A 14,402-nucleotide genomic window follows, 5' to 3' on the forward strand; every position below is an offset into this window, starting at 1 on the left:
GTATATCTGCCATCGAGCAAGCCGTAACCCCCATTGTCTTGTATTATGCTTCTCCATAAAGAAAAAAAAAAGAAAAGAAAAATTCCCCCAGCCCTCCAAGTACCACTATCAGTGGAAGCCCTATGTAAGCCTTGACCTTGACGAGAGAAGGGAGGTTGATAATAGTTGTGAAACTGGAACCCCACCGCTATGTGCCGAGATTCAGGGCAAGGCCTATAATGACTATCTCGGTGCACAGCATGCAAAGCTGTTGCCACCAGGGCCCCCACACCTGCTTCTCTTGCTGTTGTAAGCACATTATCTGAGAAAGAGAAAATAATGGATAGATTCTTTCCAGTGCATATATTTATTTATGTAATGTGCACGAGGTAACCATCTTTTATTTTACTCAGTTGAAAGAACTGGCTGATGCTTGATTTTTAATACTAATGTCGCTCACTCCACAATGAATTATTCTCTACATTCCACTGTCTGATCTTTATTCAACGTTTATCTAATTGTGCCTGCTGAAAAACGCAAGGCAACAAAATCATCTATTTGCTTATAGCCCTAGAGTGAAGACGCTCAAACATTCAAGGTCGCTTTAGTTAAGTATCATAGTATCATATTGCAAACTATCAATGTGACCTGGTTTGATGAGATGTCACCCACTGGGAAAAATATAAGAAGTTGAAATCTAATTTCTAGATTTTGATTTTTTGAATCACAGTCTCAGATTGTATCCTGAAGGTTGCCAATTAAACCTAAGTCATGTGAACAACTCAGTGGTGTCCTTTTTACATAGACTGACTTTTTACATATACTGGGGGGATGGATTTGTGATTCAGTCTACAAGATAAACCTCTCCAAACTCTGGAAAAGCTCTTCCTGCAAAACAAAAATATGAAACTGTGGAAAAGGACCTGTTGGCTAATAAAACAGCTATAAATATTGTGACATTTGAAGGAATTAGACCAGGGGTCTTCAAACATGGCCCTTTTATAATGTGTGGACGTCAACTCCCAGAATTCCTCAGCCAGTGTGCCTGGCTGAGGAATTCTGGGAGTTGAAGTCCATACATCAAAAAAGGGCCAAGTTTGAAGACCCCTGACTTAGACATTTATTAATTAATTGTCCTTTAAAAAAAAGACAGGAATTCATGTCCTTAAATATAATCATTCTAGGATCTCTAAAAGTAATCCATAAAGAAAAAACAAAGGTGACTATTTCATAGTTTGTAGTTGCACCTCTTTGTGTAAGGCTTTCTGTGATCTCCAGGTCACACATACTGCAGCTGTTTGGCACTTGTGGGACACAGGGTATCATGGATTTAGCCATGTTTCAAGAAGCTTATTTGATGATAGTTATTGAGTCAGCACGATGAAATATGTATAAAACATATTTTGTATTCAGGCTGTGAATCAGCTACTCTTGTGGACATTTTTTTGACCTCAGCTTGAAATTGGGAGCATATCTGTGTTGTGTTATTAATGTGCTGTCGAAGAACTGCAACAATGCAACTGGCAGTAAGATAATGCTTATTAACCACTCAGCTAGGAAGTCTTCCTTGAACTTCTTGCCAAAGATTTGACACAGAGATAATTATACGAGCCCAACTATTTCCCTGCATGAATAGTTGATAGAAAGTGGAATTTAAAATCACAAAACATTTCATTTCGTTTAATTATTATGTTTTTAGGCATTACTGCTTCAGAAAAATCTGGGAGTTCAGGGAAAAAAGGCCTTACATTTTGGAACACCTAGGTTCTTGTTAATTTGCAGATTTTTTTAAAAAAAACTATTACTGTATGAGCCCTTTTAATTAGAATCTGAATTATTGATTTTTTTAAGATTGAACTCACAATAATGAATTTAAAAATAAATAACAATCTTGAACTCAGTCCTTGACTCTCACTGAAATCAATAAAGACAAGTTCACATTGATAACTACATTTTCAGAGAGTTATGACATTTCAGTGTGAGACACTTTACTAACCTTTAGCTGCAGAAACAGTGTTATCACTAATCATATTTTCAAGGATTGCTGTATTAGGATAGATTGATTCTGATAGTTTTGTTATTGTGTACTGTATCATGCACATATTTTCATTTGAAAAAGAAAACCTGATCTTTTAATAAAGTTCTCATAATATAATAGCAATAGCATTTAGACATATACTGCTTCATAATGCCTTATAGCCCTCTCTAAGCCGTTTACAAAGTCAGCATATGGCCCCCAACAATCAGGGTCCTCATTTTACTGACCTCGGAAGGATGGAAAGCTGAGTCAACCTTGAGCAGTCAGGTTTAAACTCCTGGCAGTGGAATGCAGAGTTAGTGTGCAACACTGCATTCTAACCACTGCACCACCACATAATGAATGTTAGAGTTGTAATATTAGATTCCAATGAATTGGTCTAGAAAATAAATCCAGGTGTGGAAATGTGGAAAAATCCTCAAGATTGAGGTGAATATTGGGTGATACATGTGCAAAAGTAACTGAAATGCACACTCACAAATACTTTCTTGATGCATTATTGTATGAACTACATTTTAGTCAGATCACCTAATGGCAAGTTTGCTGAATTAATTATAATAAATCAGCAATATCAAAAATAACACTGGATACACACATACCCCAAAGGTAGCATCAGAAAGCCAGGATCTGAAAAAAACAAGAGTATGGAGATTTCTCAGTCTTGGGTCATAATTTCCAGAGTTTGGTCATTCTAAGAGGATGACTCTTGATTCATAATCAAAATACTCATTCTAGATAATAGATGAAGAAGCCTTTATTTTAAATTTTATCCCTGGTAAATTCCAAGTGGGATATATAATCCAAAAGAGCTGGTTCTTTTCTTGGTTGTTTTCAACCAGCTAAGTAGTTCCTTAACCCTTGTTCAGGTTAAATTTGCAGGGCTGTCTTACAGTATTTTGTTGCTGTGTATACATTTCATTTGTTTTGTTCTTATATCTTTGTGTTTTATTCTTTTTATACTTTATTGCAAAATCTTTTCGAGTACTTTTTTTTTTTTTTTTTTTTTTTTTTTTTTTTTATTGAAAAGTTTTAAAATACAATTTTCCCTTGAAAACCCCCCTTCCCCCTCCCTCCTCCCCCCCTACCTCCCCTCCTCCCCCCTCCCTCCTCCCCCCCCTACCTCCCCCCCTCCCCCCCCCCTACTTCCCAGAGCTGAATACAAGGTATATATATATAAAAAAAAGCAAACCTAAGCAACCATATACTAACAACTATAAATTCTAAAATCCATCACTCTCTAGCTTATATAGGATAAAACAAACCTTAACAATATTAAACATATATATAAAAAAAAAAAAAACTAGAATAAGAAAAGGACACTCTCTAGCTTATATAGAATGGAACAAACCTTAATAGTATTAAACATATATTAAAAACAAAAAAAAGGAAAAAGAAAAAAAAAAAACCCTTCTCAACCCTATACTTATCCTAAATAAACTCCATCCATTTTATCCATTCCATGATATAACATTCTTACAAATAGTTTTCCAAATTAACCAAGGATCCCAAATCAAAAAACTTTAAAGTCAACTCTTCTGTAATCGACCGGTCCTCTTCCCGTACCACATCTATAATTATTCCAAACACAACAAAAAAGGAAAAAAAAAAAAAAAAAATTGCAAACAAAACTTGAACTTTAATCCAAAAAAGCTCACCCTCTCCACAAAACCACCAAATATAGAAATATATTGCGTCTACACCCAAATCTTTTCCCCCCTCCCCTACTTGACTACTTGACTATATCGTAAAAATTCCAAAGACTTCTGCGATTCCTGCTACTTTCTCTTCTTAGATCGTTTTGCAGCAGCACGCGTCACCCTCTGTTTTATAGATTCATCCAACGAGGTTGTATCTTGATCTCCTCCAACACCGTTGTCTTCTATCTGACCATCTTCGGCCTCTTGATGCACTCCTTCTCCAGATCCCTTTCCAGCTTCCAAAAGTGTTAATGGCGTTGCATTTAAAACATTATTGTAGAAATCACGCGCTTGCATCACAGTAACCAAACGGTACTTTTTACCTTCGTGCGTCACCATCAACCCCACTGGGATCTCCCATCTGAACCTTATATCTCGTTGCTTGAGCTCTTGCACAAGAAATGTAAAATCCTTCCTTCTCCTTAGAATCTTTGGAGGAATTTCTTTTAAGACCAAAACTTCTTGATTAGCAATCATAACTTTAGTATCATAAGCAGCTTGTATAACTTCATCTCTAATTTCCCTTTTTGCAAAATATACCACCACATCTCTAGGCAACTTCCTCTGTCTGGCAATCCATGAATTCACACGAAACACTTTGTCCATGCCTCCTTTTATTTCAGATGCTGGCTGTTTCAACACTATTTCAAAAGCCTCAGAAACCAGCTGCTTTAGATCTTCCTTAGTATTCTCCTTTAAGCCTCTAATTCTAATGGCAAACTGCATCTGGAAATATTCAGCAAGACACAGTTCCTTTTCCATTTTATTTTCATTCTCCAATACTTTTGCTTCTAATATAGCATTCTTTTGAGTCAAGTCTTCTAGCTTTTCCTCCAATTCTTCCACACACCGAGCCACTTTACACACTGAAGTCAAGATGTCTACCCTCATCGCTTTGAGCTTCTGTTCCATCCTCTCCTCCATTCTCTCCTCCAATTTCTCCAATTTCTCCTCCATCTGTGCAAATCTAATATTAATTGATTCCAAAATTACCTGGGTATGTTTTTCAAGAGCATCTTGTAAGTCCTTTGATGTCAATACATCAGGAGGATGCAGCGCCTGCAATAATGATTGTTGCACAGGAGAAGTTCCAGCACTCCGAAGAGTTTTAGGGGGTGGTTTAGCCGCCATCTTTTACCAAATATGACGCACTTTCACTTCAAATTTGTAATCCAAAAAAGTCCATCAAGCTGGAGAGTAAAACATAGTAATCCTCTTTACCATTTCCTCTTGTATCGCTCTGCCTGCTCCTTTAAATCATAGTCATTCCTTCAGGCAGGGGTGGTCGCAGACGGCTGGCTCTGCTCCAAGAATCAGGAGCAGAGGCGACGGCCAGCTGGGAGCAGCCCAGGCTACGGGGGAGTTCAATCCTTCAGCCGCCCAAGCCATAAGCTCAGGCGGCCCTGGAGAACTCTACCCCTACCTGGGGGCTCGCCCCCTCCTCTTCTCCCGAGGAGGGGGCTTCGGATTCGCCCGAACAGCTGATCGGCGCTGTTTCGGGCGAAAAAAAACAACAGCTGAGCCGCGGGCAGCCCGGGAAGGCTCCCTCCGTCGCCGCGGAGCCACCGGAAGTCCCAATCTTTTCGAGTACTTCTTGAATGGAAATGCAATTAAAAATACATAAATTACATAACAAACACATTGTGTAAATCCTAGCTTACTTGTTCACATGAGCCAGGTTTCAGATGGAGTTACAAAGGATCAAAATAGATTGGTCAGAGTAAGGCATACTGAAATAAATATTATTTACTTCCAAGTATATAGCAGAACAGAAGTGGTCAATATGTCATGCTTGATTGGATTTCAAAAACAAGAGAGAAATATAGCAGTTTAGATTTCTGGAAATCTGTCCTAGCCTGAAGTAGAAAGATGTCTGTTAACTCTGTGTTTGCTTATCTATCTTTCTGGGCAAAGGTTCCATCTGAATGAGAAAATATGACTTGGAGGTGCATGAGTGCACATACAGAATTCAACTGTTGGGAAAAATAGAAAAAAATAGGACATCTGAAAGGGAAATAATGCCAGAGAAGGGAATGTGTAGTCTTGCTCAGTGCTTTGGTCAGTGTTTTGGTCCTGTTTTTAGCTCATTGGTTAAAGAAGTATGAAATTTTCAGCCAGTCTTTTAGAAGACTGGACAAATTCATCCAGGTGTCATGTAAACCTTGAAATCTGTTGCTTCTGACATAGATACATACAGTACCTTGACTGTTTAGGCATAGCTAACAAGAGTAGAGAAGGTATCCCCATTATTTTGGAGATTTCTTGTTTGCAGATATACTGCATAGACAATATTTAATTTTAATTTAATTTATTAATATTTCTATACCGCCCTTCTCCCGAAGGACTCAGGGCGGTGTACAGGGCAAGAATAAAACACAAAGCTACAAAAATTAAAAAGTAATTAAATACATGCCCATAAAAAACAATAAATACATTAATAAAACCCCAATAAAATGATAGTAAAAACCCCACCAATCCCCCCTCAGGCCAGGCCGGCTTGTTCGAACAGGTATGTTTTCAGATCGCGGCGAAAGGAGCGAAGATCGGGCGCCGTCCGGAGCTCAACCGGTAACTGGTTCCATATGAACAGAAAAAGGAGATGCATGCTGTTCAAGTAAAACAAGGATAATAAAATTCAATCCCCGCTTCCTTTTTCCTCATCATACAGGTACAAATAGAATTTAAACTTTTCTGTTACCTTTTTGGGTTGGCTTGTGCATGACAGAGAATGATGTTCTAGATGGACCAGTGGTTTGATCCAGCTGTGTTGCTCTGAACTTCTTCAGTGTTGCATTTTTTAAAAAGTTCTATCACTCCAAACATTGCTCCTGACATACTTAAGTTCCCCCATGACTGACACATTCTCATGTCTCCATAGATGAGAAAAGTATTCAAATGAAGCTTGTCTTCTGGTGGTTTTATGAATGTGTTTGTATAGTACCTCTGAAGCATAAACATTGCCATTTTCCACTGGGTTTTTAAAAAGTTCCCAGGTTAGCTTCATCCGTGGAAGTTTTGAAGGTGTTTGTCCTAGTATTTGTCAGGTCTGACCCAGCATAGTTTCTGAGCCTAGTCAAACTTGGCAAAGTAGATCCAGTAGCTGATACTCCTAAAGTACATGCAAAAGAAAAAAGAGCATCTATCTCTGGAATAAAGGACTGTAGGTTCACTCATTTATCACAATGGTAGTGATAAATGGTAAATATTTTTTTTTAAAAATGTATACTGCAGCAGTTCAGTTTAATAAAGATGCACATTTGGCTATTCGATTAAGTAGTAGGAAAATGAATATCATTTGGAGATGAAACAATTTCTTCTTTGCAAAGAAATGAGAAGCTTTATGAGACAAAGGAGAATTCTTAGGCCATATTGGCCTCTGTGTGTCTCTGTGTGTGTGTGCGTGTGTGTGTGTGTGTGTGTGTGTGTGAGAGAGAGAGAAATTTAAAACTTTTTTTTTAAAAAGACAAGACTAATATAAATTAATATTAAGAGGAAAGGAGAAAAGGAAAACTAGCAAGGAGGAAACAAACAGTGCAAGAAAAGAAAAAAAAGGTTTTAAAAAATAGATAGAAAAAAGATACAAAGCAGTGGCTTCTTATATTTTTGACAGTACAATTGTAATTGTAAGTACAATTACATTTTGATTTCTCTCTCTAAAATTACATTCCCATGAGGTCAGGCACCAAACTAAAAACCAGGAGATTATGAGTTCTGCTCTCACCTTAGCCCTAAGCCAACTGGGTGACTTAGGGCCAGTCACTGTCTCTCAGCCTAATCCAACACACAGGGTTGTTGTGGGAAAAACAGGAGGAGGAAGGAGTGTTAGATATATTTGCCACCTTGAGTAACTTATAAAGTAATAAAGGTGCAATTAAAAAAATGTAAAAGAGAAAAGAATTCTATTCTAATAAAAAAGGCCAGCTAGGATCAATCTATACTTCCTATGCCTCAACATACACATAAGGATTACAGTATTTAAATATTCATTTTGGTATAACTTTTTGTTACACAGAAAGCCCAATACGTAGTTCCCAAGTTCAGTCTTGACTTTGAATCTACAAATTAATCTTTGTCTAGAATCAGGAGTTTGGTAGCACCTCAACAGACCAATGCATTACCAAAAAAAATTTACATAATTTGTTAGTTTGAAAAAGTGCTATCAGGCTTCTCCTGATTTTTGGATACTATAGAGTAAACATGGGTCTTCTCCTGGAATCCTCATCCAGAAGAATCTGAAGGAAGAGACTGTGAGAATGGGTCCTTCTCTCTGCTACACTCTGCAAAGTGTTTAGTATTCAGTAAGTTAAAGCCTGCAATGAAAGGGAACTGTCAGCGCAATCTAGGAGAAATAAAGAAATGAAGGGGTGAAAAAAAAGAGCAGTATGCTAATAATCCACTCAGTAATTAAGTGAAGATCGCTGCCAAGCGCCACTGCCACTTTCAAAGGGTAATTTGTACAGGAAATCATAGAGTCATTGTCAAATCATTTCAGGATAAAAGGAAAGTCATCAACTGAGATAAGATAAATGCTGGGTGTCTGGCAGCATGTGCCCTAGGAAATGCCTTTGCTATTTTTTATTTATTTAAAAAAAACTTGCAAAAGTGGGGCTAGGAAAACTTGATAGGTTGAACTGTACATTTACTATTAATAATAGGGGTGCAATATGCATGGATGCATTATTAAATAGGTAAAATGATAAAATACCATGGAATGAACTTGCAGGAATGAGTGTGAATTATTTTCAACTGTTAAGATCCTTCTGTGTAGCCATATTTAATCTGCACAGTGATGTACACAATCTACCATATATTTATTATTATATGTAATCTAGCATATGTTGTTATTTATATCCTTTGACATTGCAAATTTATGAGGATTGTTAGCCATACACGTAGACATATACACAAATCTATTGAACAATAGTTTGATTACATAAGGTGTGCTCCTGGTAGAACATTTAAGTTCTATATGTAGCAATTTGGATTCCTTTGCTGTTGATGAGCAAAGACATTCTGAATAAATTAAGACTTCTACACAGGCATTATGACAGTTGTTCTTTTGCTATTGGTTTCTTTACAGCTCTATTGCAACTGAAGACCTCCTGGAAAATATAACTCTTCTAGAAAACACCAAGAGGAAAGGTTATGAGTGGGTGATCCAGGTGTTTCCAAACCACCTCTGTGCTAAAACAATCATACTTTTTACCAGTTTATTTCTGGGCCCAATTCATGGTTGTCCCAGCAAACTATAGGGCATTAAATGGCTGGACACAGCACATCTAGGATTCCCTAATCCAGTACAGTATACCCCAAATTCTTCTTTGAGTCAATCAGAGAAACCTTTATCATCATCATTCAGTCTAGACTATAAAAGTTTAGACTGCCCCCTCTTCACTCCAATTTAGAAAAGGATTACATATTTGTGTATATGTTGCTGAGTTAGTAGTTTTTTAATATGTGGATATTTGCAAGCTTAAAATGAAACTGCCAACCCACACTCATATCAGCAACTTTCCTGGGTTGAGCCCTAATTAAACAGATGAAAAAAGTTTTCCCCCAAACTGGTTACCACTTATTCTAGTGATAAATCATATCACCACACATGTGGTGGGTAGTCCTTGGGAAATAAATACATTAATTCTTAAAACCTCTGGGCAGATGGATGACTACTTTTGATATGTCTGAATAAATTTTCTATCTCACCTCAAAAGAGAAGGGAAGGAGGGCTGTCTCAAACATGCTTTTCAAAAGGCAACTGTACTTTGTTTTTTTCCTTGAGGAAGACATTTCACTTCTTATCCAAGGAGCTTCTTTAGTTCAAGAGACTGAAGAGACAGAACTGAAGAAGCTTCTTGGATGAGAAGCAAAATGTCTTCCTCAAGGAAAAACCAAAGTCCAGTTTCCTGTTGAAAAAGTACTTTTGAGACAACCATGACCTGAATGGCTGAGAATCTCTATAGCCTCAGGACAGTAGGGCTAAGAAAAGCTGGAGGAACTTGTAAGATACTGTGATAAAATGACTGAATGGGGAAGAACAATATTACAACAAGCCAATCAATGGTATTTTGTCACTTTAAGCAAAGTTGGTGCTCCTATCAACTCAACTTTACATACGGAGGTCAGTCTTACTATCAAGAGTGGAGCAGGGCTTTTCTGGTGGCAAAGGGAGTCTTGGGAATTTCCTTCTATCAGTAACTACAAGCCAGTTCACTGTTTCCCCCCCCCCCCCCCGATAGAGTACATGGAAAAATAGTTTAAGAAGTCAGGAGAAGAGCAAGAAATGCACAAATGGACAAACAGATATAATTTCCAGCAAACTATGATATTTAGTTCACTAGAGATATCATAACCTTTTCCATCAGGCTGGCCTAGACTGACAGGGATTTTAATTATGTTTTTAATTTTTAACTTAATTTTAATTTATTTTACTGGGGCTATTAATTTAATTTCTTTTTAACTTTTGTATTATTGTATTTTATTGTTGTTAGCCGCCCTGAGTCCTTCGGGAGATAGGGCGGCATATAAGTCCCAATAATAAATAAATAATAAATAAAATAAATAACAAATATTTAGAGACATATATTTGCAGATATTTTTCCCAAATTTGAAATGAAAAATTTATTTCTAAAGATCCACCAACATTGGACATCTTATAATCTTGTAATCTTCTGACATTTTCTTACACACTTGGTAGATATGTTGTGTTTCTACAGTGTCAGAAATAATACTTTCACAGTGACCATTAGAATCATGTTTCATTTAACTATGGCTCTCTGTATCAGAGAACATTACAAAAAACAACATAAAACAATAGCTTAAACAAAAATATGCAGGTAAATCATTCAGATTTAATTCTTCTTCAACCTAAACATTCCTGCAAGTGCAAAATTAGAGGGGAATAAAAAATAGCTTGATTAGAAAGCAGAACAAATTCTGGTTTTGGCAGATCATAAAGTCACAATTTCTTCTATGCTGCATACTATTGGCTTTTCATATTCATTTATGTTTTGCCTTATTCTTTTAATTTCAGCTGTTTTTCCTCTGATGGATGAAAAGATCTGAAGCCTTTTAAAATGTTTCCAGATGGCTATTCTATGATAATGTTTTTGAATTTGATGGACTTACTCATATGCACATCTTTAAATGTTATTTGATTATCTTATAGAAGTACTACTATATTATCTTGAACAATACAAATGTATTAGCAGCACATATAACAATGTCAGATGAAGATGGAAATGATCATGTAAAGGGGGGAAAGTTATTTCAAAAAATATGAATACACATTACTCAGCACTACTACAACTTGATTTACTGCTTTATAGCATCATAATATGTATCTGTTCTTCAGTGGACATAGGTTTTGACTCATTTAAAAGCAAGTTTATAGTAGATATTTTAACTTGATATGTCAGATTTTAAATGTGCTAGGTTAGTGTAACTAAAGATGCAACTCAAATTCCTGTATGCCAATCCACTTTTTTTTATAAAGGAGACATATTCAGAAGCCTCCTTTTGTTCAACAGCAACCTCACTCAAATGAAGTTGTGGAGAACAATTTTACATCTCTGATTCTATTAGATAGAGAGGGTTCTCTGCATACATCCGTTTATGACATTCAGACATGCATTTGTAATTATAACTCCTTGTTGAAACTTTGGATTCAACAATCACTCTACAAAGCATATTTGTGGAGGTAGTTTTCTCTATTTGGGTTTTTCCCCCCCAATAAAATAAGCAACAACTGCACAGAGAACAATTACTAAACAGAATGTAAACCATTATGACACAATTATGATTTAAATTAGAGTTGAATCTATTCATTTTTCTTCTCCCATATTTTTCAGTTTCCTATGTTATCTGCTATTTATTATTTTAGTAAAGGGAGTGAGGGTAGGGAGAATGATTGACATTGTTAGAAATCATTTTTTTTAAATCCCAAAGCTTTTCTTAAAAAAAATATCCCCCCCCCCTTTCTTCAAACACTCCATACAGGGAAGGTCCTTTAATTCTAACCTACAGTGCCACCAAAGCCATCCATCTAAGTCAGAGCAATTACTTAAAATCATCCTCCACAATTGTTTTTCACAATCCACCTCACGCTGTGCAAAACAATGCAACTGACAATCAGAACAGCCCAGATGAGCTGATTCCCCCCCTCTCTTCATGCAGTCTGACTGACAGTTACCTGCAGGAAAGAGAGAGGGACCTTCTCGTCTACATATGGAGACAGTTCACTGCCAACTTGACTTCTGCAGACATGCTCAAAGAAAAGTGGTTTGTTTTACAGGATCTTTTTGATGCTTAAAAATGCTGGGAATGTACGGGAGAATTGGGCACGCTATCAAGAGATTGTTATTTTTCTAATGGTTGAGTTGTACTGACTGCTACAACATATTTGCTTTTTCCAGCTAATCATCTTTATTCCAAATGTCTCTATCTACGCTTACAGTGGTCAAAATAAAACAATTCACTATCAACTGAAGATTCCCAGACAATCAGACGAGCAAGAACAATAGGAAAAAAGAAAGGTATCCAAATAATTAAAAAGCACTTTCCTTTCCAAATAAATTAAAAGAAAATAATATTTGAACGTGCATGAAACATCATCCTCACTCTGAAACATATTTAAATATAGCAGCTTTGAACTGATGCAGCCTAAATATAGAAAATATAGATGCTGTTTTTACTACTGTTAATATCCAAATTCACCATGCTACTCTGAAGATAAAATCTACCTATTTATTTTACCTCCAGTACATTATGGTCATGGGTAAATGCACATGAATGTTTAATTTATCAAATAAGATTTATTTGAAGAGAGCATTGTGAAATATCGACTGGTAATTGAAATGATATGTACTCATTGATTTGCACAATCTATCAGTGCTGGTAGTCTATTGATTAACAGTGAGACACACTTTATGGTACTGTATCTTTTATATTTACATTATCATTTTGTTAAGTTTTACTACTGCCATAAAACAATGCATTGCTAAAAAAAATGGGGAGAAAAAAAGAAAGAAAGAAAGATAAGTTGCAGTTGGGAGTGGGAAATGTTGGAATTTCCAAATCCATGTCTAAAACTTGGGATTTTAAGTTATTTATTAACGTAAATATTATCAGATCATTAAATTATTTATTAATTTAAATATTACCAGACCATTATAAGATGCATTTTTAAAGTAGACATTCTAGGAAATTGCTCCTATACTACATTGAGGCATTGTTAGTGAGATACTTTGAACTGTGTAGTATGTAAGATTGCTGAAAGAAGTTTAAAAACCCCAAAGGTAATAATATGAGTAATTTTTTAACCCCTTTGCAGCCATAAATGTGCACATGAATAATTTCAGATTACATACTGTGTGATGAAGGAAATCTATTGAAGAATTCTACTGCTTTATTGTGGTGGTTTTAAAAAGAAGAAACATTTGGAGGGAGGTCAATTTGAATTACCATTGTTTAAAACAATTAGTTTAATTTATAATCTCATGTTTATTTTCTGGGACTAAACTCTACTATACGCTTGGACTTTTTTGAAAGCAAATTTGTCCTTCTCACAGACATAATTCATAATAGTTTTTTTTCTTTAATGTCCTTTCTTCTCTCCCTTCCATGTCATTTAGAAAGACATCATGGTTTAAACCTGCATTTACATTTATTTTTTTTTAATTTTCATCATGCCTAATTTAAGACCTATAAAATTAAATGAAACTAAATTAAATGATACACCTATTACAGATACTGGGTTAATAGTACTTGTTCACACTGGAAATTGATGAGGAATTACCACAAAGAAAAGAATAATGTGGTATGAAAAAACTCCCTATCAATCTTATTGTACCTTAATCCTTAAATTATCAAGCAGGCCACCATCTTCTAGCTTTTCATCATAGAAGTATAAGGTCAGCTCAGGGTACATTCCAGTTACGGATGGGATAAATACAGATACATTTTGCAATATTAATTTTCTCTGCAGCTGCACCTTTTGTTCATCCAGGAAATATATCTGACAAATCTTGAAGCTATCCATTAGTTAAAAATAAAACCTAGTGTGGAGAGCATAATATTGTTACTTCTATTTTTTAAAAAATAAAAAGCTAGTTGGGAGAGTTACCTACAAATGCAATTTTTATAAAACTGAAGGTGAGACGAAAGACAGTGATGTATCTTTTCAAAGATATAAGCAAATAAATAATTCTGCAGATGAGTTCAGAACTAATTGGAATTTAGAATAATTATAGAAGATGATAAGCCAGCCACCAGAGAAATGCAATATTCAAGATGTGTGGTAACAAACACACTGATTAACATAAGTCAGAGCAGTAAAGATCACAGCTCAGAAATGCCATGTAAAATTTATGAGCATGTAGAACTCCGACTGCATTTTACTTAGAGAAATATACTATATTTGTAATCCATACAGTATTTCTTTGTTACAATGCATTTTGGTCTTTGAAAATGGATATCTGTATGATTTTTTTTCTTGCATTAAAATGAATGTTTTAAAGTGGTTTGCATATTATTTATGTAATGAGCCAACCAAACATCACTTTGCCAGACATTAAGATACAATCTCTTTCGCAGGGGGCAATTTCAAGTGCTTAACCTTTTTGCCATTTAGTCTTTGTTCCAATTTACCCTCCACACTCTTCATGCTTCAACTTCCATATCTAGACTTGTGA

Source organism: Vipera berus (genome assembly GCF_964194415.1).
Source record: "Vipera berus genome assembly, chromosome: 3".
Lineage (NCBI taxonomy): Eukaryota > Metazoa > Chordata > Lepidosauria > Squamata > Viperidae > Vipera > Vipera berus.